Raw genomic sequence first — 22,927 nt, 5'->3', positions numbered from 1 at the left:
CCTACCGCCGGGATTTGAGCAGAGACTTGGAAGTGACAGAGTATGCAGATTGAACAAGTCATTATACGGACTCAAACAATCACCAAGAGCGTGGTTTGAACGCTTTGGGAAGGCAGTTATCAGTTGTGGCTTCTCGCAGAGTCAAGCAGATCACACAATATTTTATAAACATTCAAAAAACAGTAAAATTGCAATTTTGATTGTTTATGTTGATGACATCATTTTAACTGGTAATGATGAAGCAGAGTTAGCAGCCCTCAAAGAGAAACTCGCAAAAGAATTTCACATTAAGGATCTGGGAGCCCTCAAGTATTTCCTCGGAATGGAATTTGCAAGATCCAAGGAAGGTATATTCGTTAATCAGAGAAAATATGTTCTTGATCTCCTTGGAGAAACAGGTATGCTTGGTTGTAAGATGGCGGAGACTCCGATCGAGCCTAACTTGAAGTTACAAGCTGCTAAGGCTGAAGAAGTCAAAGAGAGAGAACAATATCAGCGACTTGTAGGGAAATTGATTTACTTGTCTCATACGCGGCCTGATATTGCCTTTGCAGTCAGCATGGTAAGTCAGTTCATGCACTCACCAGGAGCAGAGCACTTTGAGGCCGTTTATAAGATCTTAAGATATTTGAAAGGAACTCCAGGGAGAGGCTTACTATTCAAGAAACATGGACATCTTCAAGTTGAAATATACACAGATGCAGACTGGGCAGGAAGTGTTACAGACAGGAGATCAACATCCGGATACTGCTCCTTTGTAGGTGGGAACCTAGTTACTTGGCGGAGTAAAAAACAGAATGTGGTAGCTAGAAGTAGTGCAGAAGCAGAGTTCAGAGCTGTTGCCCATGGAATCTGTGAAGTAATGTGGATTAAAAGAATTCTTGAAGAATTAAAGCTTTCTCACCCGACACCTATGAAGGTCTATTGTGACAACAAAGCAGCTATATCTATAGCTCATAATCCAGTTCTACATGATCGCACCAAACATATAGAAGTGGATAAACATTTCATCAAGGAGAAAATCAATGCTGGCATAATCTGTATGACCTACCTTCCAACAGGTGAACAATTAGCTGATGTGCTAACGAAGGGACTACACAAGAAGCAATTTGATAAGCTGACTAGCAAGCTGGCTATGGAAGATATCTTCAAACCAGCTTGCGGGGGAGTGCTGGAAATTGTGTTCATGCATATAATATGATAGTGGTGTTGGTGGTAGATAGTGGCATGTATAGAATATGATAGTGGTGTTGGTGGTAGATAGTGGTATGTATAGAATATGATAGTGGTGTTGGTTGTAGATAGTGACATGTATAGAATATGATAGTGGTGTTGGTGGTAGATAGTGGCATGTATATAATATGATAGTGGTAGATAGTGGTAATATATAATATGTAAGTGGCATATAATGGGTTATGATGATGTTTGTAATATCTCCTATATAAGGAGTGTCATTTGGTCTTGTAAGATAAGAAGTTTTGAATATAACTGAAATATATTCCTTCTTCCTCATATTTTCGGAGTTCTTCTTCTTCATATTTTCTAAGTCAAGTATTTAAGACATGTCCGATACCCATACCCAACTTTGAGATACATATCTTAATATTCTAAGATTTTTGTTTAGGAAGGTTTGATGCTACTTGCACCCGATACTTGTATCCGAGTCCATATAGCATAGGTATTAGCTCACATGCCTACACATATGAGTTATTTCTTTAGCATCTGACACTCTCAAGGCTGTTTATGCTTTTGAGTTTTGTTATCCAGGGCCTTCCTTTTTTTCCCCTTATGCTTGTATGTTATAATTGGGCATTGTTTTTTTTTATACTCGTATGTTATAATCAAACCATATAATGTAAGGACTCCAAAAACTATTTAAATTAAGTCTTAATTGCATGCAATTCTCCCATGGAATTTGTTTCACTACTCTTGGACATGCTTTTGGAAATTAATGCATTGGGTAGATATGAGTTGTTTGGAAAATTACGCAATGGTGTCACTGCTACTGACCTGGTTTTGACTGTGACCCAAATGCTAAGGAAGCATGGTGTTGTTGGCAAATTTGTTGAGTTCTACGGTAATCAAACTGAAGCCTTGGTACTTTTCAACTTCCATGGTTCTGTCAATGGTAGATTTAATGTTTTCGTATGCCCTTATTTGTAGGCGAGGGTGTGGGTAAAATTTCGTTAGCTGACAGGGCTACCATTGCTAATATGTCTCCTGAGTATGGTGCAACAATGGGGTTCTTTCCTGTAGATCATGTTACTTTGCAATATCTAAACTTGACTGGAAGAAGTGAGGAAACTGTGAGTACTTTTCAACATTCATGTGTGTTCGTTTGAATGTGGATGAAACCAAGGACAATGATATTGATAATAGTGATGTCTATCTTGTCTTGGTGCTTGTGATATATATTTTCACAAGGTAACACTCTTTTGTGTTGAAATTCAGGTGGCAATGATTGAAGCATATTTACGTGCAAATAACATGTTTGTTGACTATAATGAGGCAAGACTCTGTTTTACAATATGATAATTTGCTTTTTAAAGTTTCAGTTGGATATAATTATCTTCTTCCCCTAATTTCAGCCTCAGCAAGAAAGAGTATACTCATCCTATCTACATCTAGACCTTGCGGATGTTGAACCTTGTATTTATGGCCCAAAGACGTGTGTGCTCTGTGCTTCTTCAAACTTATGCACACAATGCAAATGTTGTTATTTGTTAGCATAGATCTAACCATACTTACTCTTATTGACAGACCACATGACCGGGTTCCTTTGAAAGAAATGAAAGCGGACTGGCATTAATGCGCTGACAACAAAGTTGGATTCAATGTAACTGTTAGGCCATTTGAGCATTGAACTTCTTATGATGTCATAGCCTGATTAATCTGCTTCATTATAATTCTAGCAGTTTTATTTTGAATCAGTTTACTGAATTTGCTTTTCTTTTTTGGTTGCTTTTTTTATTGCAAATGTTTTCTTGTTGTAATGAACATCAAACATGCTGTTAGTGTACGTTGGTGATGTAGTAGGTATGACTACATCAAAGGAATAATTTCTAATTACCAAGGGAATATAGGATAAACTTGAATGGACTTTGAAAGTTATGTTGTGTTCTGGTGGTGTTGCCATCGTGTATAGCCTTTGATTGCTAGTATTTGTAATGTTTAATTATGATGTAGGGCTTTGCTATACCATAAGAGGTATAGAACAAAGTGGTAAAGTTTTCGTTCCACGGACAGCCTGCAGAGCTTATTCATGGGAGTGTTGTCATTGCTGCTATCACGAGCTGCACAAATACATCAAACCCTAGTGTCATGCTGGGGGCTGGCCTAGTTGCAAAAAAGGTTTGTGAACTGGGTCTGCAGGTTAGCTGTGCTCTAATGACCTTTATATCTTCGTTCTAGTGTTTGTTTGTTTGTTATTTATTCCCCAAATATTTCATGGTCAACTCTGGTTGATATTTACCTTGCCGGGAGATGCTGTCAAGGGCTCCAATATTTGATTCTTACATTTGCTTAAATGATAATTTCCCAGGTCAAGTCATGGATAAAAACTAGTCTTGCCCCAGGTTCTGGGGTTGTTACAAAATATTTACTTCAAAGGTATTGCTTGTAATTTTCTTGCAGAATAAGTTTAATAGCTATCTAATGTAACACTGATATTTTTCCCCAAGTAGATAAGATATTTTTTCCCCGTTGTGCAGTGGGCTGCAGAAGTATTTAAATGAGCATGGCTTCCATATTGTTGGATGTGGCTGCACAACTTGTATTGGAAATTCAGGGGATTTGGATGAATCAGTTGCTTCTGCAATATGAGAAAATGGTATTGTTGTAGATTTGTTCTGAGTGTCTGTGACTTGTGAAAATAAAATTGAGTATAGTCAGTGTTTGCTTCTCACTTGTAGGATTATCAAGTTAACTGTCAAATCCATCTAATTTAATTGTGGTCTGCTTCTGCAGACATTGTTGCGGCTGCTGTTCTTTCTGGGAACCGGAATTTTGAGGGTCGTGTTCATCCCTTGACAAGAGCTAACTACCTTGCCTCTCCTCCTTTAGTGGTTGCTTATGCCCTTGCTGGGACCGTAAGTAACAAAAACAAATAGTGCTAGTTTTTTTATTTTCATTGTTTTGTGTTTCGAGGAATTTATTCATCATTTCCTGATGAGATGTAATGTGGGAACAAATGAAAAAGTGAAAGCTGAATCCCTTTAGTAGTGGGTACTTGCCTTCATTTGGTTTTTGAATTAGATACTTGCCCCTTCAGTTGTCCTTGGAGGCATTTTTATGTGGACCCTGATACTTGTCATCTAATTGTAGTGCTCAAGATTCACCACATGATTAATTGTATGGCCTTTCCTTAGTGGTTAGTATGTAGGTTTAATTAGGGCATACATGTCTCTTGCTAGTTAGATTAGAAGCAGCACCAAGTGTTTCTCTCAACTTAAGAAGGGACATTCGATAGGATTTACCTTGCGTATGTTTTCAATGGTATGTGATTCTACAGGCCTTGCAGTGAACAGTTGACTTGGCTTCGAGGGTGGCCAATCATGTGGTCTTGGGTCTTCAAATATGCCAAATGCCCTAGTTAAGTCAACCCCAAGGGGTTGGTTTGGTGGCAAGGCCTTGGGTCTTGGGGGTGTGCTCCCTCCAAGGTTCAGGGATTAAAACTTTTTAGGTGCTAACAATTCTTTGGGGCCATCGGACTGGGAAAAAACTCTTGAATTAACCATGGTGTACTTGCGGGAAACTCCTTGCCAACGGCTTGTGTATTCCTGGGGAATAGTCGGGCTTTGATCCGGACATCCCGGTGCCAATCAAAAAAAAAAAAAAACACCCTAGTTAAGTACTGATTTGTGAGAAAAAAAATCTATGTGCCTCATGCCATATCATTCCCTTATTTTTCCTCCCAAGGAGACTCTATTTCCTCAAGCTAAGGTGTCTCCACCATTTGGTCCATTTTATCTATGCATGCCTCCTCCCACAAGGATCCTAATGATCTACAATTAGTTATAAATAGAATTATGAACCCATTCTTGAATTTTTTCAAAACGTTTTGGGACATTAAGTTGACCAGTTATTGACATTCCTTGGGGTCATGGGTTAAACTTATAGGCATGTGCAAGATGCCATTCGTAGCTTGTGTTGGGTGCTACTAGGCAAGCTTGCCAACAATGTCATTCTCACAAGAAACGTGCACTTCACAAGGCAACATGACTAAGCAACGATGCACAACCGATATACAATATAACCTTTTCTTTTGGTGTTAAGGGCTGCAAATGAACCGAGTTGTTCATAAACAGACTCTCCTCGGCTCGTTTAATAAGTGAGCCGAGTTCAAGCTCAGATATTAGGCTTGTTTAGTTAACCAGCCGAGCTTGAGCTCGAATAAACTCTGCTCATCAAGCTCGGGTCGTTTATCTTTATTTAAATAATAGTATAAATACATTATTTATATATTAAATAACATGTAAATATTTATAAATAATAGTATAAATACATTATTTATATATTAAATAATATAAATAATATTTTTTATTTAAATATTTTTACTTAAATAATATAAATAATATTAAAAAAACTTATCGAGTTGAGTCGAGTTCGAGCTCAATAAATGAGCTCAATAAACAAATGAGCCAAGCTCGAGCTTAGCAAAGTTCAGCTTGGCTCGTTTGTAGCCCTATGTCTAGAGGAGGGTTATTGTTAAGCATAATTTGAAAGTACAAGAAAAATGATAAAAAGGACACTAAATGACAAGAATGCAATTGGAGAAGGCATTGTGCATTCCAGGTGGCATGGAAATCCAGTTGTGACACTTCACCGCTAAGAAGCACGGAGACGGAGACGGACACAGACACGGATATGGATGCAGACAAGGACACGAACACGGATATGGATACGGATATAGATGCGGACACGGGACACGGCAATTTCAAAAAATTGAAGACACGGACACTTCGGGAGATACGACAATAAAATATGTTTTCATATAATTTTATTTGTTATCTAGATTGATATTATATCCACAAACAATCAATATTATCAAAAATAAATTTAATTCTTTTTTTTTAAAAAACACTTTTAAATTAACACTTACAATTTATATCTTTTATTATTTATTTATTTATTTTTTATTTTATGGATGATCTATTAAGTATTTAAATCTAAGAAAAAAATAATAAATATTCAACATTCATCAAAAGCACTAAATAAAATGAGGCAAAAGACAATTTAGCATGTCCCTAGTGTGTCCCTGAAGTGTCCACGTTCCTGAAGTGTCCGTGTGTCCGACACAGATACGCCATTTGTTTTGAAGTTATGTTACTAGAAAATGCTAATATCTTAGCAAATTATGTATTGGTACGCACGTTCCAAAACATGGTACACTTTCATTCAAAAATGATAAATTTAGTGAACTGAAGCGATCTCAAAAGTTTTTTTCAATATATTTCATTAAAAGTTACCTTAGGATGGAAACAATATATATATAATGAACTAAAATCAAAAGTGAGTTAAGTTTTGACATGATAAAAACATTAAAAATGAGTTATAATACTCATAAAAATGTTTTGCTCTATGAAAAATAAATAATTAAAAAAATTATATTTTATTGGATGTCTAATAGTTAAGAGAAAATTACTCTAGAAGTAATATATTAAGTCTTACTCTTATCATACCATATTTTAGAGCATATGACATACCACGTTCACGTTGTTGTTCCTGTTCGACGTACCGGAACGATCCACGTTCCAGATAACATATTGTAAAATTTAATGTATAAAGAGAAATAGAGAGAGAATAAATTGTATGTATTATTGATTGATTTATATATTGATATCTATTACAATGATTCATGATTCCTATATATAGAAGAGGGTGAGTGTGTAGTAGGTAAGGAGTAGGTGAAGTGGAGGTGGTAGTGGTGTAGTGGGTTAGGTTTAGTGGAGTAGGTGAGGTGGTAGTGGTGTAGTGGGTTAGGTTTAGTGGAGTAGGTGAGGTGGTAGTGGTGTAGTGGGTTAGGTTTAGTGGAGTAGGTGAGGTGGTAGTGGTGTAGTGGGTTAGGTTTAGTGGAGTAGGTTTAAGTGGGTAAAGTAGGTGGAGAGTAGGTGGATTTTAACAGCCCCCCGCAAACTCAAGGGGGATAGGAACTAACCAACTTGAGTTTGGAGAGAGTAACAAAATAAGAAAATACATAAAAATAAAAGAGGATAAGAGACACTGTATGGTCGTGTCAGACCATTGGTGAAGACACTGGATGGTGGTGTCATAACATTGTAGAGGACACTGTATGGTGGTGTCATAACGGTGTAGAGGACACTGGATGGCGGTGTCAGACCGATGTAGAAGACAGTTTATGGGGTCATGTCGGACCATTGTAGAAGACAATGTTGTGACAGTTGTTGTGACAGTTTACGGAGTCTTGCTGGACCCTTGTAGAAACTAACCGGAATCACTGTCGGGACAGTTTACAAAGTCTTGTCGGACCCATGAAGGAGCTAACCGGAATCAATGTCGGGACAGTTTACAAAGTCTTGTCGGACCCATGAAGGAGCTAACCGGAATCAATGTCGGGACAGTTTACAGAGTCTTGTCGGACCCTTGTAGAAACTAACCGGAATCAATGTCGGGACAGTTTACAGAGTCTTGTCGGACCCATAAAGGAGCTAACCGGAATCAATGTCGGGACAGTTTACAGAGTCTTGTCGGACCCTTGTAGAAACTAACCGGAATCTATGTCGGGACAGTTTACAGAGTCTTGTCGGACCCATGTAGAAACTAACCGGAATCTATGTCGGGACAGTTTACAGAGTCTTGTCGGACCCATAAAAGAGCTAACCGAAATTAATGTCGGGACAGTTTATAGGGTCATGTCGGACCGTTGTAGAAGTTGCACCCTCAAAAGGTGTGCCCAATTTTGTCAAAAGGCGTGCCATCAAAAGGCGTGCCCAATTCATCAAAAGGTGTGCCGGACATGATGGCGAGGCACGTGGGCGCCTTGGCTTGCGCGCCCGTTTTGTCGTCTGGTGGCAAGAGGCACGCGATACGCGTGGCTGCCTCGCTATTTAACCAAGGTTGATGCTGAGGCTGAGGCTGAGGCAGACAAAAAAACTTCTGAAAATCCTCTGAAAACAACTCTTCCTTTGCTGAGAAAGAAACTCTGTAATACTCTGTAACCAACCCGTCTCTGAAACACTCAGCAACATGGCCTCTTCTTCCCGTCCAGCTACCCAGAACATGGCCTCCTCTTCCCGTGGTCTGCTCACGCTCTTTCCAGAACTGAACGAGTCCACAAGAGAAATAACTGGTGCGGTGGCCAGTGAACCTCAACCAAACACCTCTGGTTTTGCTCCGTTGAACTTTCCGATGCGGTCGGTGGAGCAAAAAATGGCGGTGCAGTCGGATGTGGAGGCCAATCAGTATACCTTGAAGTCATGTGTGGAAACCATGACTGCGGTTACAAATTTGTCGAACCGGCTGCAGAGTAGGACAAATGAGGTGCAGCAGTTAAACGACCAACTGGCTCTGCTCCAACGCATGTATAAGGATGCGCGAGCAGAGATAAGTGTGCTAAAGGCGGAAAACAAGGAGCTGAAGCGGAAGGCCAGTTTTATGTTCCGATTTGGAGGGCCGCCATATGCTGCAGTGGAGGAGCAGGGAGTAGTGATCATGCCCAGTGGAGTGGGAAACACGGAGGCAACACCGGCAAGGGCCGCCCAAGACGGTGGCAAGAAGAAAAGACCGGCAGAATAGGCGAGAAGAAAAATCCCACTGTTCCGATTTGTGTTGGTTGTGTTTTGTTTTGTTTTGTGTTTTTTTTTATTTTTATTTATTTTTATTTTTTTATTTTTTTTTTTATGGTGTAAAATGCTGATCGGGGTTGATCCCCGGCATGAAGAAATGACAAGTTTGTAAAATGTTGTGTTTTTTTTTTTTTTTTTTTTTTTTTTTTTTTTTTTTTTTGGGAGTGTTTTGTTGAAAAAATAAAAATAAAATGAAAGAAAACAAGGGAGAAAGAAAATAGATAAAAAATATTTATAGATGGATTATATGAAAAACATCAGTGCGATTGTTTCAAAATAAAGTGGGGTATTTAAAAAAGAGGAAAAGTGACTTGGAAAAAATAAATGAAAATAAGTGATTTTTGAAATCAAATGGAGGAGAGAGAGGGACAAACCCATGTGATAAAGTGGAGAGAGAGTCGGTGAGTGGGGTGCAAAAGGTGAAGGAGAAATGATGGATTGAAAATGGTTTGGGTCAAAAGTGGACACTGTTAGTGGGGAACATGAGTGCATTGATTATTTGATATAATAATAATAATAATAAAAATAAAAAGTTAGAACAGTTGGAGAGAATGAGTGGAGTATGGTAAGGGTTTCATCCAAAGCCAAAATTCCTGCAGCGAATCACTTCGCAAATCCTAGCATGAGCTTTTTCTCTTTCCAGGCTTATTCATGAATTTCCTGGTGATTTCAAGAGCCTCTGGTGGCATTGTGGCAGAGAACACCCCAACCTGGATTTTGGGTGGCAGCAACTGAGAACACCCCAACCTGGATTTTGGGTGGCAGCAACTGGAAAATATCATAGATCTGATTTTTAAAAACCTCGTGACAGCATTTCATCAGTTTCATCCAAGACAAACATTTTGATGTAAACAGGGCGAAGTGATTGTCTCCGCAACATGTCAAACACACGACCAGGAGTACCAACAACAACATGAACCCCACTGGAGAGAATGCGCTGATCTTCGCGCACACTAGTCCCTCCAACACAAGCATGAACCTTCACACTTTGCTGGGCAAGTTCAAGAGTGGGTGGAAGAACCAAAGCTTGGCACTCAACCAAGCTATAATCTAGCTGCTGCAGAATTTCAGAGCAGAATGTTGCAGTGTTTCCAGTTCCAGACTGTCTCGTCATATGAGGTGAAGAATTCTTCTCCATCAGCCTCACACATGACTACAGTTGCACAAATCTTTGTTGATTTTATCAGCGGAATAGGTTGAGGTCCGGCGGGCGGCTAAGGTGAGGTTGCCGCCCGCCGGGGAAGCGAAAATACTAGGTTTTAAACCAGCTCTGATACCATGTAAAATTTAATGTATAAAGAGAAATAGAGAGAGAATAAATTGTATGTATTATTGATTGATTTATATATTGATATCTATTACAATGATTCATGATTCCTATATATAGAAGAGGGTGAGTGTGTAGTAGGTAAGGAGTAGGTGAAGTGGAGGTGGTAGTGGTGTAGTGGGTTAGGTTTAGTGGAGTAGGTGAGGTGGTAGTGGTGTAGTGGGTTAGGTTTAGTGGAGTAGGTGAGGTGGTAGTGGTGTAGTGGGTTAGGTTTAGTGGAGTAGGTGAGGTGGTAGTGGTGTAGTGGGTTAGGTTTAGTGGAGTAGGTTTAAGTGGGTAAAGTAGGTGGAGAGTAGGTGGATTTTAACACATATGTGCTTCATAGCTTCACCATCAAGGTTGGCAGCTAGCATTAGCTTCACATAAATTACTTATAATCCAGGTAGGGTTGGTCACTTGGTACACAGTCTTTTAACTTTGTATTGGCGTATTAATTTGTCACTTAAGAATAGTCTATTTGTGTTAGCTGCCACATTTAGACATGTGCTTTAGCATCACATTAGCGACCAATAACCCAAGTTGGCTGGTGCATGGTCTTAACTTTTGCATTGGTATACGATGGATACTTACTTTGTGTATTGAGGATACTACTTAAGAAGAGTCTTGAGACGTGTTTTACACCAAATCTTTTGGATTCTCTTGGTAACTTTTGACATGTGGTGTTACTTCTCATACCCTCCCTATCATGTCTAATGTTCCTTTGGCTTGCAAAATGTTACTTGTATAACCTATAGAATGAGGGCTTAAAAAAGAATACATAATTAGTGATTATGTCAAAATTGTTTAAAACTTGGGTCATTCCTGTAATTTGAATGAGATGGCTCTGGGTTTTTAGCATGGGAGAAATGAGACAAGGAGGCAGCAAATTATCATGTGTGCATTCATGCATTGTTGTAAATGCAGTAAAACCATTTCTCATATTTGAAGAATTTTCCGTAATGATATGTTTGCACTGTGTCAATTTCATGTTGTATTTGGAAGTCCATGAATGATAGTGGATCAATCAATCCGTGTATACATTGTGGTTCAAATCCTACTTACTAAATGTGGAGCAACTAGAAGTGGTGTCCACATACAATTCATAGTGAAATACTTCATATATGTATTCTAGGTTGGTTGTCTCATATTGTGACTTCTCTACAACCACTGGAAGGGCTGTTAACTTGTCTACTTGTGTTGTGTATATTGGACTACTTATATATGGGTCTCGACTATTCAGCTTTAGTCAGTAAATTGTTCTTGTTGTCTGAATTGTCATTTTATATATTGTCTTAAATGATACAAGTTTGAGCAAGGTTGCTCAACTGAGGACCCAAGTTTTGTTTGTTGCATTAACTTGACGTAATTAGATCGTGCAATTTTTTTTTCATGTCATAACACATCGTATTCTTTTTGATCCCATTGACTCAACTTATGATGAGATAAAATTTTATTCATAGGTTGACATTGACTTTGAGAAGGAGCCGATTGGAGTTGGGAAGGATGGCAAGAATGTCTATTTCAAGGATATCTGGCCATCTACTGAAGAAGTTGCAGAGGTACACAATCTTGAGTTTGTAGATCCTTTGACGAAGTTTTTATTTTGTAAAATAAATGAAATTGGGCTGGAATGCTGTTTAGGTTGTACAATCCAGTGTATTGCCAAACATGTTCAAGAGTACTTACGAGTCTATAACTGTTAAAATTTATCACCTACTTCACCCACTTAAACCTACTCCACTAAACCTAACCCACTACACCCACTTAAACCTACTCCACTAAACCTAACCCACTACACCCACTTAAACCTACTCCACTAAACCTAACCCACTACACCACTACCACCTCACCTACTCCACTAAACCTAACCCACTACACCACTACCACCTCCACTTCACCTACTTCTTACCTACTACACACTCACCCTCTTCTATATATAGGAATCATGAATCATTGTAATAAAAACAACAAATAAACATCAATCAATAATACATAAATTTTTACATGGTATCAGAGCAAGGTTAAGACCTTAGTATTTCTCGCTTCACCGGCGGGCGGCAACCTCGCCTTGGCCGCCCGCCGGACCTCAACCTATTCCGCTTATTTTCTACACATACCTTGACTTCTTCAACATTTTCTTACACCCCTCCTCCGCTATGTCGGCAGCGGCACCCGCATCATCGTCTAGCCTTTATCGCCGTTCACCTCGCCTCTCACATATCCGTGGTTATACTCTTACTCGTCGTCGTCGTTGGCGTTTCTGGCGCTGCTTTTCTGCTCGTCACTGCTGTTTTTTTTTTTCCCGATTTGCTCTCTCTCTCTTAGCCATGGATTTGGGTGTGGGGTGTAGAGTTGTGGCTCTGTTGTTGGTAGCCATGTTTGCTGGCTTGAAGGTTTCAATGGCAGCAGTGTACAAGGTTGGGGACTCCGCTGGTTGAACCATCATTGGGAATATTGATTACAAGGCCTGGGCTGCTTCCAAGACGTTTCATGTTGGAGATGTCATCATTTTCGAATACAATTTTCAATGTCACGTGTTGCAAGTGCCCCACAAAGAATACCAAGCCTGCAGAAGTGTAAGACAGTAACATGCATCTTCACATACAGCTTGGGTAATGTGTAACTATCAAAAGCACAAGCTTCTTGGACATCCCTCTCTCTCTCTCTCCATGGACCCAACATCATCATCATGCACCCACTCTATATCCCTCTCTCTCATCTTTTCCCACTTTCAAACCCACTTTAATCATATCTCTCCTTTCTCTTAATTTATTTCATCCACGTTCTTTCACCCTTTTCTTTTATTTTAATATATATATATATATATATATTTTATTATAATATATTTTCCCTATCCCTTGTTAGTAAGCATCACCCGTTTTCCATTTTCAAAATCACCCTGCTGTTTTTCTTATCACCCATCCACAAATATTTTTCTCTATTTTCTTTATCCATTATTTTCTTTTATTTTATTTTTCTTATTAAACAAAACAACACCACAAAATAACACCAACAACATTCCACAACCTTGTCATTTTATTCATATCAGGGGATCAACCCCGATCACACTTTTACATCAAAAAAAAAAAAAAAAAAAAAAAAAAAAAAACCCACACAAACAAAAACAAAACTACCACACCCACAGTGGGATTTTTCTTCTCTACTCAGCCGCCGGTCTTTTCTTCTTGCCTCCGTCCTGGGTGGTCCTTGCCGGTGTTGCCTCCGTGCTTCCTAGACCACCAAGCAAGTTGCCTCCTCCCTGCTCCTCCACTACAGCATACGGTGGACCTCCAAATCGGAACATAACGGTGGCCTTCCGCTTCAGCTCTTTATTTTCCGCCTTTAGCACACTAATCTCTGCTCGCGCATCCTTATACATGCGTTGGAGCAGAGCCAGCTGGGAGTTTAACTGTTGCACCTCATTTGTCCTGCTCTGCAGCCGGTGCGACAAATTTGTGACCGCAGTCATGGTTTCCACGCATGACTTCAGAGTATACTGATTGGCCTCAATATCAGTTTGCACCGCCATTTTTTGCTCCACCGACCGCATTGGAAAGTTCAACGGAGCAAAACCAGAGGTGTTTGGTTGAGATTCACTGGCCATCACACCAGTTATTTCTCTTGTGGACTCATTCAGTTCTGGAAAGAGCGTAAGCAGCCCACGGGATGAAGAGGCCATATTCTGGGTAGCTGAACGGGAAGAAGAGGCCATGTTATGCGTTGTTGAGTTTTTCAGAGAAGGATTGGTTACAGAGTGTTTCCAGATTTGCAGCTCTTAGAAACAATCTCTCAGAAAACGAATATCTCTCTCAGAAAATGAAGAGTTTTTTCAGAAGTTTTTTGTCTGCCTCAGCCTCAGCCTCCGTCTTGGTTAAATAGCCGAGGCAGCCACGCGCATCGCGCGCCTCTTGCCACCAGACGACAAAACGGGCGCGCAAGCCAAGGCGCCCACGTGCCTCGCCATCACGTCCGGCACACCTTTTGATGAATTGGGCACGCCTTTTGATGGCACGCCTTTTGACAAAATTGGGCACACCTTTTGAGGGTGCAACTTCTACAACGGTCCAACATGACCCTATAAACTGTCCCGACATTAATTCCGGTTAGCTCCTTTATGGGTCCGACAAGACTCTGTAAACTGTCCCGACATAGATTCCGGTTAGTTTCTACAAGGGTCCGACAAGACTCTGTAAACTGTCCCGACATAGATTCCGGTTAGTTTCTACAAGGGTCCGACAAGACTCTGTAAACTGTCCCGACATTGATTCCGGTTAGTTTCTACAAGGGTCCAGCAAGACTCCGTAAACTGTCACAACAACTGTCACCACATTGTCTGCTACAACGGTCCGACATGACCCCATAAACTGTCTTCTACAACGGTCCGACATGACCCCATAAACTGTCTTCTACAGCGGTCTGACACCGCCATCCAGTGTCCTCTACACCATTATGACACCACCATACAGTGTCCTCTACAACGTTATGACACCACCATCCAGTGTCTTCACCAATGGTCTGACACGACCATACAGTGTCACCTATCCTCTTTTATTTTTATGTATTTTCTTGTTTTGTAACTCTCTCCAAACTCAAGTTGGCTAGTTCCTATCCCCCTTGAGTTTGCGAGGGGCTGTTAAAATTTATCACCTACTTCACCCACTTAAACCTACTCCACTAAACCTAACCCACTACACCCACTTAAACCTACTCCACTAAACCTAACCCACTACACCCACTTAAACCTACTCCACTAAACCTAACCCACTACACCACTACCACCTCACCTACTCCACTAAACCTAACCCACTACACCACTACCACCTCCACTTCACCTACTTCTTACCTACTACACACTCACCCTCTTCTATATATAGGAATCATGAATCATTGTAATAAAAACAACAAATAAACATCAATCAATAATACATAAATTTTTACAATAACAAAGGGCAATCCCATGTGGAATGACCTATCAGTTCCAGCTTCTAAACTTTACTCATGGGACCCCAATTCTACCTATATTCATGAGCCACCATATTTCAAGAACAAGACCATGGATCCTCCTGGGCCCAGTGGAGTGAAGGATGCTCACTGCTTGCTGAACTTTGGTGATAGTATTACAATGGATCACATTTCCCCAGCAGGAAGCATTAACAAGGATAGTCCTGCTGCAAAGTATCTCCTTGAGCATGGGGTGGAATGCAAGGACTTCAATTCTTGTGGTAGCCATTGTGGTAATGATGAAGTGACGGCAAGAGGAACTTTTGCAAATATCCGTATTGTCAACACGCTATTAAATGGGGAAGTTGGCCCAAAGACACTTCATGCTCCTACAGGCGAGAAAATTTATGTGTTTGATGCAGCAGCGGTCAGTTCTTTAAATGTTAATTTTCTGCATATGCTTTTGTAAAAAATAATGTATAGAGAGAATAAATTGTATGTATTATTATTGATTGATATATTGATATCTATTACAATGATTCATGATTCCTATATATAGAAGAGGGTGAGTGTGTAGTAGGTAAGGAGTAGGTGAAGTGGAGGTGGTAGTGGTGTAGTGGGTTAGGTTTAGTGGAGTAGGTGAGGTGGTAGTGGTGTAGTGGGTTAGGTTTAGTGGAGTAGGTGAGGTGGTAGTGGTGTAGTGGGTTAGGTTTAGTGGAGTAGGTTTAAGTGGGTGAAGTAGGTGGAGAGTAGGTGGATTTTAACAGCCCCCCGCAAACTCAAGGGGGATAGGAACTAACCAACTTGAGTTTGGAGAGAGTAACAAAACAAGAAAATACATAAAAATAAAAAAGGATAGGAGACACTGTATGGTCGTGTCAGACCGTTGGTGAAGACACTGTATGGGGTGTCATAACGTTGTAGAGGACACTGTATGGGGGTGTCAGACCGATGTAGAAGACAGTTTATGGGGTCATGTCGGACCGTTGTAGAAGACAGTTTATGGGGTCATGTCGGACCGTTGTAGAAGACAGTTTATGGGGTCATGTCGGACCGTTGTAGCAGACAATTGTGTGACAGTTGTTGTGACAGTTTACGGAGTCTTGCTGGACCCTTGTAGAAACTAACCGGAATCAATGTCGGGACAGTTTACAGAGTCTTGTCGGACCCTTGTAGAAACTAACCGGAATCAATGTCGGGACAGTTTACAGAGTCTTGTCGGACCCTTGAAAAAGCTAACCGGTATCAAATGTCGGGACAGTTTATAGAGTCTTGTCGGACCCATAAAGGAGCTAACCGGAATCAATGTCGGGACAGTTTACTGAGTCTTGTCGGACCCATAAAGGAGCTAACCGGAATCAATGTCGGGACAGTTTACTGAGTCTTGTCGGACTCTTGAAGAGTCGCACCCTCAAAAGGTGTGCCCAATTTTGTCAAAAGGCGTGCCATCAAAAGGCGTGCCCAATTCATCAAAAGGCGTGCCATCAAAAGGCGTGCCCACTTTATCAAAAGGCGTGCCATCAAAAGGCGTGCCCACTTTATCAAAAGATGTGCCATGAAAAGGCGTGCCAGTTTGTCGGGCGTCAAAAGGCGCGCGATGCGCGTGGCTGCCTTGGCTATATAACCAAGACGAAGGCAGAGGCTGAGGCAGAGAAAAACTGAGAGAAACCTCTGAAAAATCCTTCGTGTTGCTGAGAAAGAGAGTTCCTTGTGCTGAGAGAGATTTCTGAGAGAGATTCTGTATAACACTCTGTTGCCTAGAAAATGGCTTCATCGTCTTCCCACGGGCTGCTCACCCTCTTTCCCGACCTCAACGAGTCAACGAGAGAGAGAACTGGTGCGGTGGCACTGGAACCTCAACCAAGCGCCCCGGAGTTTGCTCCGTTGAACTTTCCGATGCGGTCGGTGGAGCAAAAAATGGCGGTGCAGTCGGATGTGGAGGCCAATCAGTATACCTTGAAGTCATGTGTGGAAACCATGACTGCGGTTACAAATTTGTCGAACCGGCTGCAGAGTAGGACAAATGAGGTGCAGCAGTTAAACGCCCAACTGGCTCTGCTCCAACGCATGTATAAGGATGCGCGAGCAGAGATAAGTGTGCTAAAGGCGGAAAACAAGGAGCTGAAGCGGAAGGCCAGTTTTATGTTCCGATTTGGAGGGCCGCCATATGCTGCAGTGGAGGAGCAGGGAGTAGTGATCATGCCCAGTGGAGTGGGAAACACGGAGGCAACACCGGCAAGGGCCGCCCAAGACGGTGGCAAGAAGAAAAGACCGGCGGAATAGGCGAGAAGAAAAATCCCACTGTTCCGATTTGTGTTGGTTGTGTTTTGTTTTGTTTTGTGTTTTTTTTATTTTTATTTTTTTTATTTATTTTTTATTTTTTTTTATGGTGTAAAATGCTGATCGGGGTTGATCCCCGGCATGAAGAAATGACAAGTTTGTAAAATGTTGTTTTTTTTTTTTTTTTTTTTTTTGTTTTTTTTTTTTGTTTTGGGAGTGTTTTGTTGAAAAAATAAAAATAAAATGAAAGAAAACAAGGGAGAAAGAAAATAGATAAAAAATATTTATAGATGGATTATATGAAAAACATCAGTGTGATTGTTTCAAAATAAAGTGGGGTATTTAAAAAAGAGGAAAAGTGACTTGGAAAAAATAAATAAAAATAAGTGATTTTTGAAATCAAATGGAGGAGAGAGAGGGACAAACCCATGTGATAAAGTGGAGAGAGAGTCGGTGAGTGGGGTGCAAAAGGTGAAGGAGAAATGATGGATTGAAAATGGTTTGGGTCAAAAGTGGACACTGTTAGTGGGGAACATGAGTGCATTGATTATTTGATATAATAATAATAAAAATAAAAAGTTAGAACAGTTGGAGAGAATGAGTGGAGTATGGTAAGGGTTTCATCCAAAGCCAAAATTCCTGCAGCGAATCACTTCGCAAATCCTAGCATGAGCTTTTTCTCTTTCCAGGCTTATTCATGAATTTCCTGGTGATTTCAAGAGCCTCTGGTGGCATTGTGGCAGAGAACACCCCAACCTGGATTTTGGGTGGCAGCAACTGAGAACACCCCAACCTGGATTTTGGGTGGCAGCAACTGGAAAATATCATAGATCTGATTTTTAAAAACCTCGTGACAGCATTTCATCAGTTTCATCCAAGACAAACATTTTGATGTAAACAGGGCGAAGTGATTGTCTCCGCAACATGTCAAACACACGACCAGGAGTACCAACAACAACATGAACCCCACTGGAGAGAATGCGCTGATCTTCGCGCACACTAGTCCCTCCAACACAAGTATGAACCTTCACACTTTGCTGGGCAAGTTCAAGAGTGGGTGGAAGAACCAAAGCTTGGCACTCAACCAAGCTATAATCTAGCTGCTGCAGAATTCCAGAGCAGAATGTTGCAGTGTTTCCAGTTCCAGACTGTCTCGTCATATGAGGTGAAGAATTCTTCTCCATCAGCCTCACACATGACTACAGTTGCACAAATCTTTGTTGATTTTATCAGCGGAATAGGTTGAGGTCCGGCGGGCGGCTAAGGTGAGGTTGCCGCCCGCCGGGGAAGCGAAAATACTAGGTTTTAAACCAGCTCTGATACCATGTAAAAAATAATGTATAGAGAGAATAAATTGTATGTATTATTATTGATTGATATATTGATATCTATTACAATGATTCATGATTCCTATATATAGAAGAGGGTGAGTGTGTAGTAGGTAAGGAGTAGGTGAAGTGGAGGTGGTAGTGGTGTAGTGGGTTAGGTTTAGTGGAGTAGGTGAGGTGGTAGTGGTGTAGTGGGTTAGGTTTAGTGGAGTAGGTGAGGTGGTAGTGGTGTAGTGGGTTAGGTTTAGTGGAGTAGGTTTAAGTGGGTGAAGTAGGTGGAGAGTAGGTGGATTTTAACAGCTTTCATCCTGCCTATTCATGTCTTTGTCAGTTTTGTGCCAAACAATAAAACTGCCAACATCTATGATACTAATGCTTTTAATTTCCACAATGATGAAGGATGTAATCAGATTTATTGTGAAATTGTTTGTTGCTTATAAATACAATTAGGGTTGTCATCATTAAGAGATCTCTCATGTTTTTTTTAATGACTTGGGTCTGGAATTCAGCTTCATTAAACAAAATTCTGTTACTTTGAACACCATTGCTGAGAAATGAACTTTCATATGCCACAAATAAACAAAAAGTAAAATCTTATTTGAAGTCATTTCCTGTAAATTATCTATTCCTGAAAGATAGTAATAATACCCCCTATTATAATTTACTCTTCATTACTAAATTTTTGTGGTCAATCCACCTTTTCAGAGGTACAAGGCTGCTGGACAGGATACTATTGTATTGGCTGGAGCAGAGTATGGAAGTGGAAGCTCTCGTGATTGGGCTGCTAAAGGCCCAATGTTGTTGGTGAGTATTGTTCTATGGGCACTTGAACTAGTTCGCACTTCTTGGCTTGTATTGTGTCGTCTTCTGCTCCTTTTAGTAACTATTGGAATGTAACAGGGAGTTAAAGCAGTGATTGCAAAGAGTTTTGAGAGGATACATCGCAGTAATTTGGTTGGGATGGGTATTGTTCCGCTTTGTTTCAAGCCTGGTGAAGATGCAGACTCACTTGGCTTGACAGGTCATGAGCGTTATACCATTGACCTTCCCAGTAAAATTAACGAGATAAGGCCTGGTCAAGATGTTACTGTTAGGACTGACACTGGAAAATCTTTCACCTGCACAGTTCGCTTTGACACCGAGGTACTTCTTACTTTCTTTCTTAAGGTTGTGTTTTTGTTGTTGTGGAAAAATAGTGGCATATAATTCTTATTGGAAAGAAAATAAAGGGACCATGTGGCTTATGATCTATTAAACCCACAGTTTCTTGTGCTTGGTAAGAAAGAGTATTCTTTCTTGCTTAAAACCAATTTCTAGTTTTCTGAGATGAACCATTATACATATGCTTACTGTAAATTTGTGGGAATTAATTATCAATGTAATCAGGGAAAAACAAAATCCATCTACCATCATTGTTTTAAAACCATCACAATTCAGGCAAATATTGTTTTAAAATCTACAAAATTCACGCAAAGTTCTAGAAATCACCTTATGTTCTCTTTCTGTTTGCTTCCTATATATTTCTTCCAAAAAGAAAGGAAAAAACACTTTTAATGAAGTGGCCCCATCTAATAAGTTCTGGTAATAATAGCACCCATTGATTTTTTGTTTATTATGCCCCAAGTCCCCAACTTGCCTGGTAACTTTCCTATTGCATTACTTGGTTTTAGTTGTTTCTTTTCTAAATTTTAGTCCAACCTATCTCGAGAAATTTGACTTCTTGTCGAAATTTATATCAAAATCTAACCCTCCAACAACTCTAGAAGACTAAAATTTTATTTACTAGATGAAAAAGAATAACAAAATGAGAGATATACTGCCCATTGGAATTTCTTTTCGTTATGAATAGTTGACTTAAAATTTGGGTATCTACACTTTCTTGCATCTTCTTTTTCTTGACAAATAGAACATTTTGGTATAATTAGTGTTCAAAAGATAAATTATTTCTTAGATCGATATATAGAAAATACCACAAAAGGGTTTGAAATTTAAACTATAATTCTATGTGAATTGCATTTTAGTGAAGAGATGTCGAACATATAACTTTTTGCAACTAAGTGGGCATGCCTAAATTGGCCCATGAAGATAAAATTTGTGGAGCCAACGCTATGTACATATGATATGTTTTCCTGATTATTTAACTACCAAAAGGAGAAGATTTATGCGTGTGCATGTTCATGTGTCATCTACCCCTTTTTTATTCGGAAGATGTTTGCGAGCTTAAGCTCTGAGCTGATGCTAACTATTCCTTTAATTGTAATTATAGGTGGAATTGGCATATTTGGACCATGGAGGCATCCTTCCTTATGTTATTCGGCAACTGATTACTCAGTAATTGATATCAGTCTACAGCAGCTTGATCCTCCATTGAGCTCTTCTAGTTCTAATACGTGAGAAGAGAATAAAGTTTGTAAGAATATAAGCTAACCCCTTGCAGGGATCGGGGATTTTCAAATTACTTCCACCTGGCAGGCGAGTTCAAGTGCCAATGAAAGGTAGAACATATTTTTGTAATAGAGTTCTCTTTTGTTTTTTCGCTTTAGATTATTGCCCGGTTTGGTGCTTGAATGTCATCCTTTGGGGTCCTATGAGTGGCAAGATTAAATTTGGCTGTTGCTTGCTAGATTAAGTGAGTTATAGCAACATTCTGCTGGTGCAATGCTACAAATTTTGTTTGAGGAACAATATGGCTTGGACATTTTAAGTTAGTAAACACGGATTGAGATCATTCAAACAAAAGATTCTCCTTTCTTTATTGTTCTTGTTATAATTGTTTGTTCTAGGAGTTCAGAGACATTTGTATTTATAACTTAAAATTGTTGTGGAAACACCTAGCTTGGATATCATTTGTTTCACCATAAGTGAATTTTTTTTCCCATTTGTACAGTGAAAAAATTCCAACTATGTCATTTTGTATGATTTTTTTTTCATGCCACAAATTATTTGTATAATTACAATTTTAGCTTATTCAGTATTCACCGTACAAATGGAAAAAAAATTCGCTTATTTTATGGTGAAACAAATGATATTAAAGCTGTGTTTTCACAACAAATTTTAGTGGCACGAATGTATCCAAACTCCTATTACACAATAATTGTAACAAGAGAAGGCAATGGAGTTTCTGTGATGCTGTTGGTACCACCCTATTGGATCGGTTGCACTAAGGATGTATGTTCATATGGTTGGTCTGGTTTTGATACCAATTGTAACGTTAGTTGATGCATAAATTTGCAAGTAAAAATGCATCTTGATGGGCTGCTTGTGGCTCTATCGAACATGAAATAGAGGTTTACAAATAGAGTGATAGATACTGCAATGATTATATTTTTATCTCACCATATGATGTGCCAGCCCAATTATTAACACTGTATTGGAAATATACATGAGTGGTCAGACCCATCATGATATAAAAATGTGACTAGTGTAACGTAAGTATTACAAATAAGAATTGGCTATCTGAGTATGTTTTTAGTTTCTATTGCATGAGCAGTGATCTATATAAACCATATCATCGATTTGGAACAATATCTAAATGGATTTTCATCACTAACGATGGTTCATTGCCATTATCATTGCTTGAGTTATGTTTTCCTTCAAATTAATTTTTCTTAAGTTTACAATTATTGCATCGTGTTATTTGTTATTAGTAAATTGGCTTAATGGTTGTCTGAACTTGTGATCATGGACTAACGCCCTAAAATGTTTTGAAGCAAGATCAATTCTAGCAGTTGAAAATGGTTCACAATTTTTGTGCTTCAAAATTAATTATTAGTGTTGATGTTACATTATACATGTAGCAGTGTAATGCTATACAAATAATTTTTTTTAACAAAAAATTCGTACATAGTGATGTGGACTTCTATGATTATTTCATTTGAAGACAGTTCATAATTATAAAAATGTCATTACTACATCATTTAAATATTGTTTTTTAATATCATATGTTCTTGTTCAATTTTTTAAATCATTTGTCCTTGTAGGATTGCAAATAAAGGATGGATGATTGATATAAAATGCATAAAAAGCATAACAAAAAATCTAGAGCAGTTGAAATGATTATAGAGCAGGATTTAACTAACTTCCAAATTAGTACCAACCTAAAAATAAGTACTGTTGTATAATAATGTTTCTAGCAAGTTGTCCCCAGCCACTACAATCAAGATTTGTTTACATATATGAGAGAGAGAGAGAGAGAGAGAGAGAGAGAGAGAGAGAGAGATGAATAATGTTTGGAAACAACACATTTTTTAGGAAACATGAATATGTTA

At 39.4% G+C, this 22,927-nt stretch overlaps 1 long non-coding RNA gene and 1 pseudogene across 2 annotated transcripts in view; both read left to right on the top strand.

The window, feature by feature from the left end:
* LOC114301786 (aconitate hydratase, cytoplasmic-like) overlaps positions 1-21,344 on the top strand; it is a 30,801-nt pseudogene extending 9,457 nt beyond the window's left edge. Inside the window, exons 5-19 of the transcript XR_014336095.1 lie at positions 2,044-2,077; positions 2,164-2,306; positions 2,452-2,508; positions 2,589-2,668; positions 2,761-2,836; positions 3,187-3,372; positions 3,542-3,609; positions 3,711-3,829; positions 3,967-4,088; positions 11,571-11,669; positions 11,752-11,807; positions 15,055-15,478; positions 19,365-19,463; positions 19,560-19,802; positions 20,926-21,344. The product of XR_014336095.1 is annotated as an aconitate hydratase, cytoplasmic-like (transcript). The remainder of the gene's footprint in view (positions 1-2,043; positions 2,078-2,163; positions 2,307-2,451; positions 2,509-2,588; positions 2,669-2,760; positions 2,837-3,186; positions 3,373-3,541; positions 3,610-3,710; positions 3,830-3,966; positions 4,089-11,570; positions 11,670-11,751; positions 11,808-15,054; positions 15,479-19,364; positions 19,464-19,559; positions 19,803-20,925) is intronic.
* Positions 6,767-7,772, top strand: LOC145795314 (uncharacterized). Its single transcript, XR_014336097.1, has 2 exons — positions 6,767-6,995; positions 7,080-7,772. It is a non-coding gene; the product is annotated as an uncharacterized LOC145795314 (long non-coding RNA).
* Positions 21,345-22,927: the final 1,583 nt, after the last annotated feature.

The sequence above is a fragment of the Camellia sinensis genome, chromosome 7, assembly GCF_055761805.1.
Source record: "Camellia sinensis isolate YWXY chromosome 7, ASM5576180v1, whole genome shotgun sequence".
Classification (NCBI taxonomy): Eukaryota; Viridiplantae; Streptophyta; class Magnoliopsida; order Ericales; family Theaceae; genus Camellia; species Camellia sinensis.
This window is presented reverse-complemented; position numbering and strand designations above follow the sequence as displayed.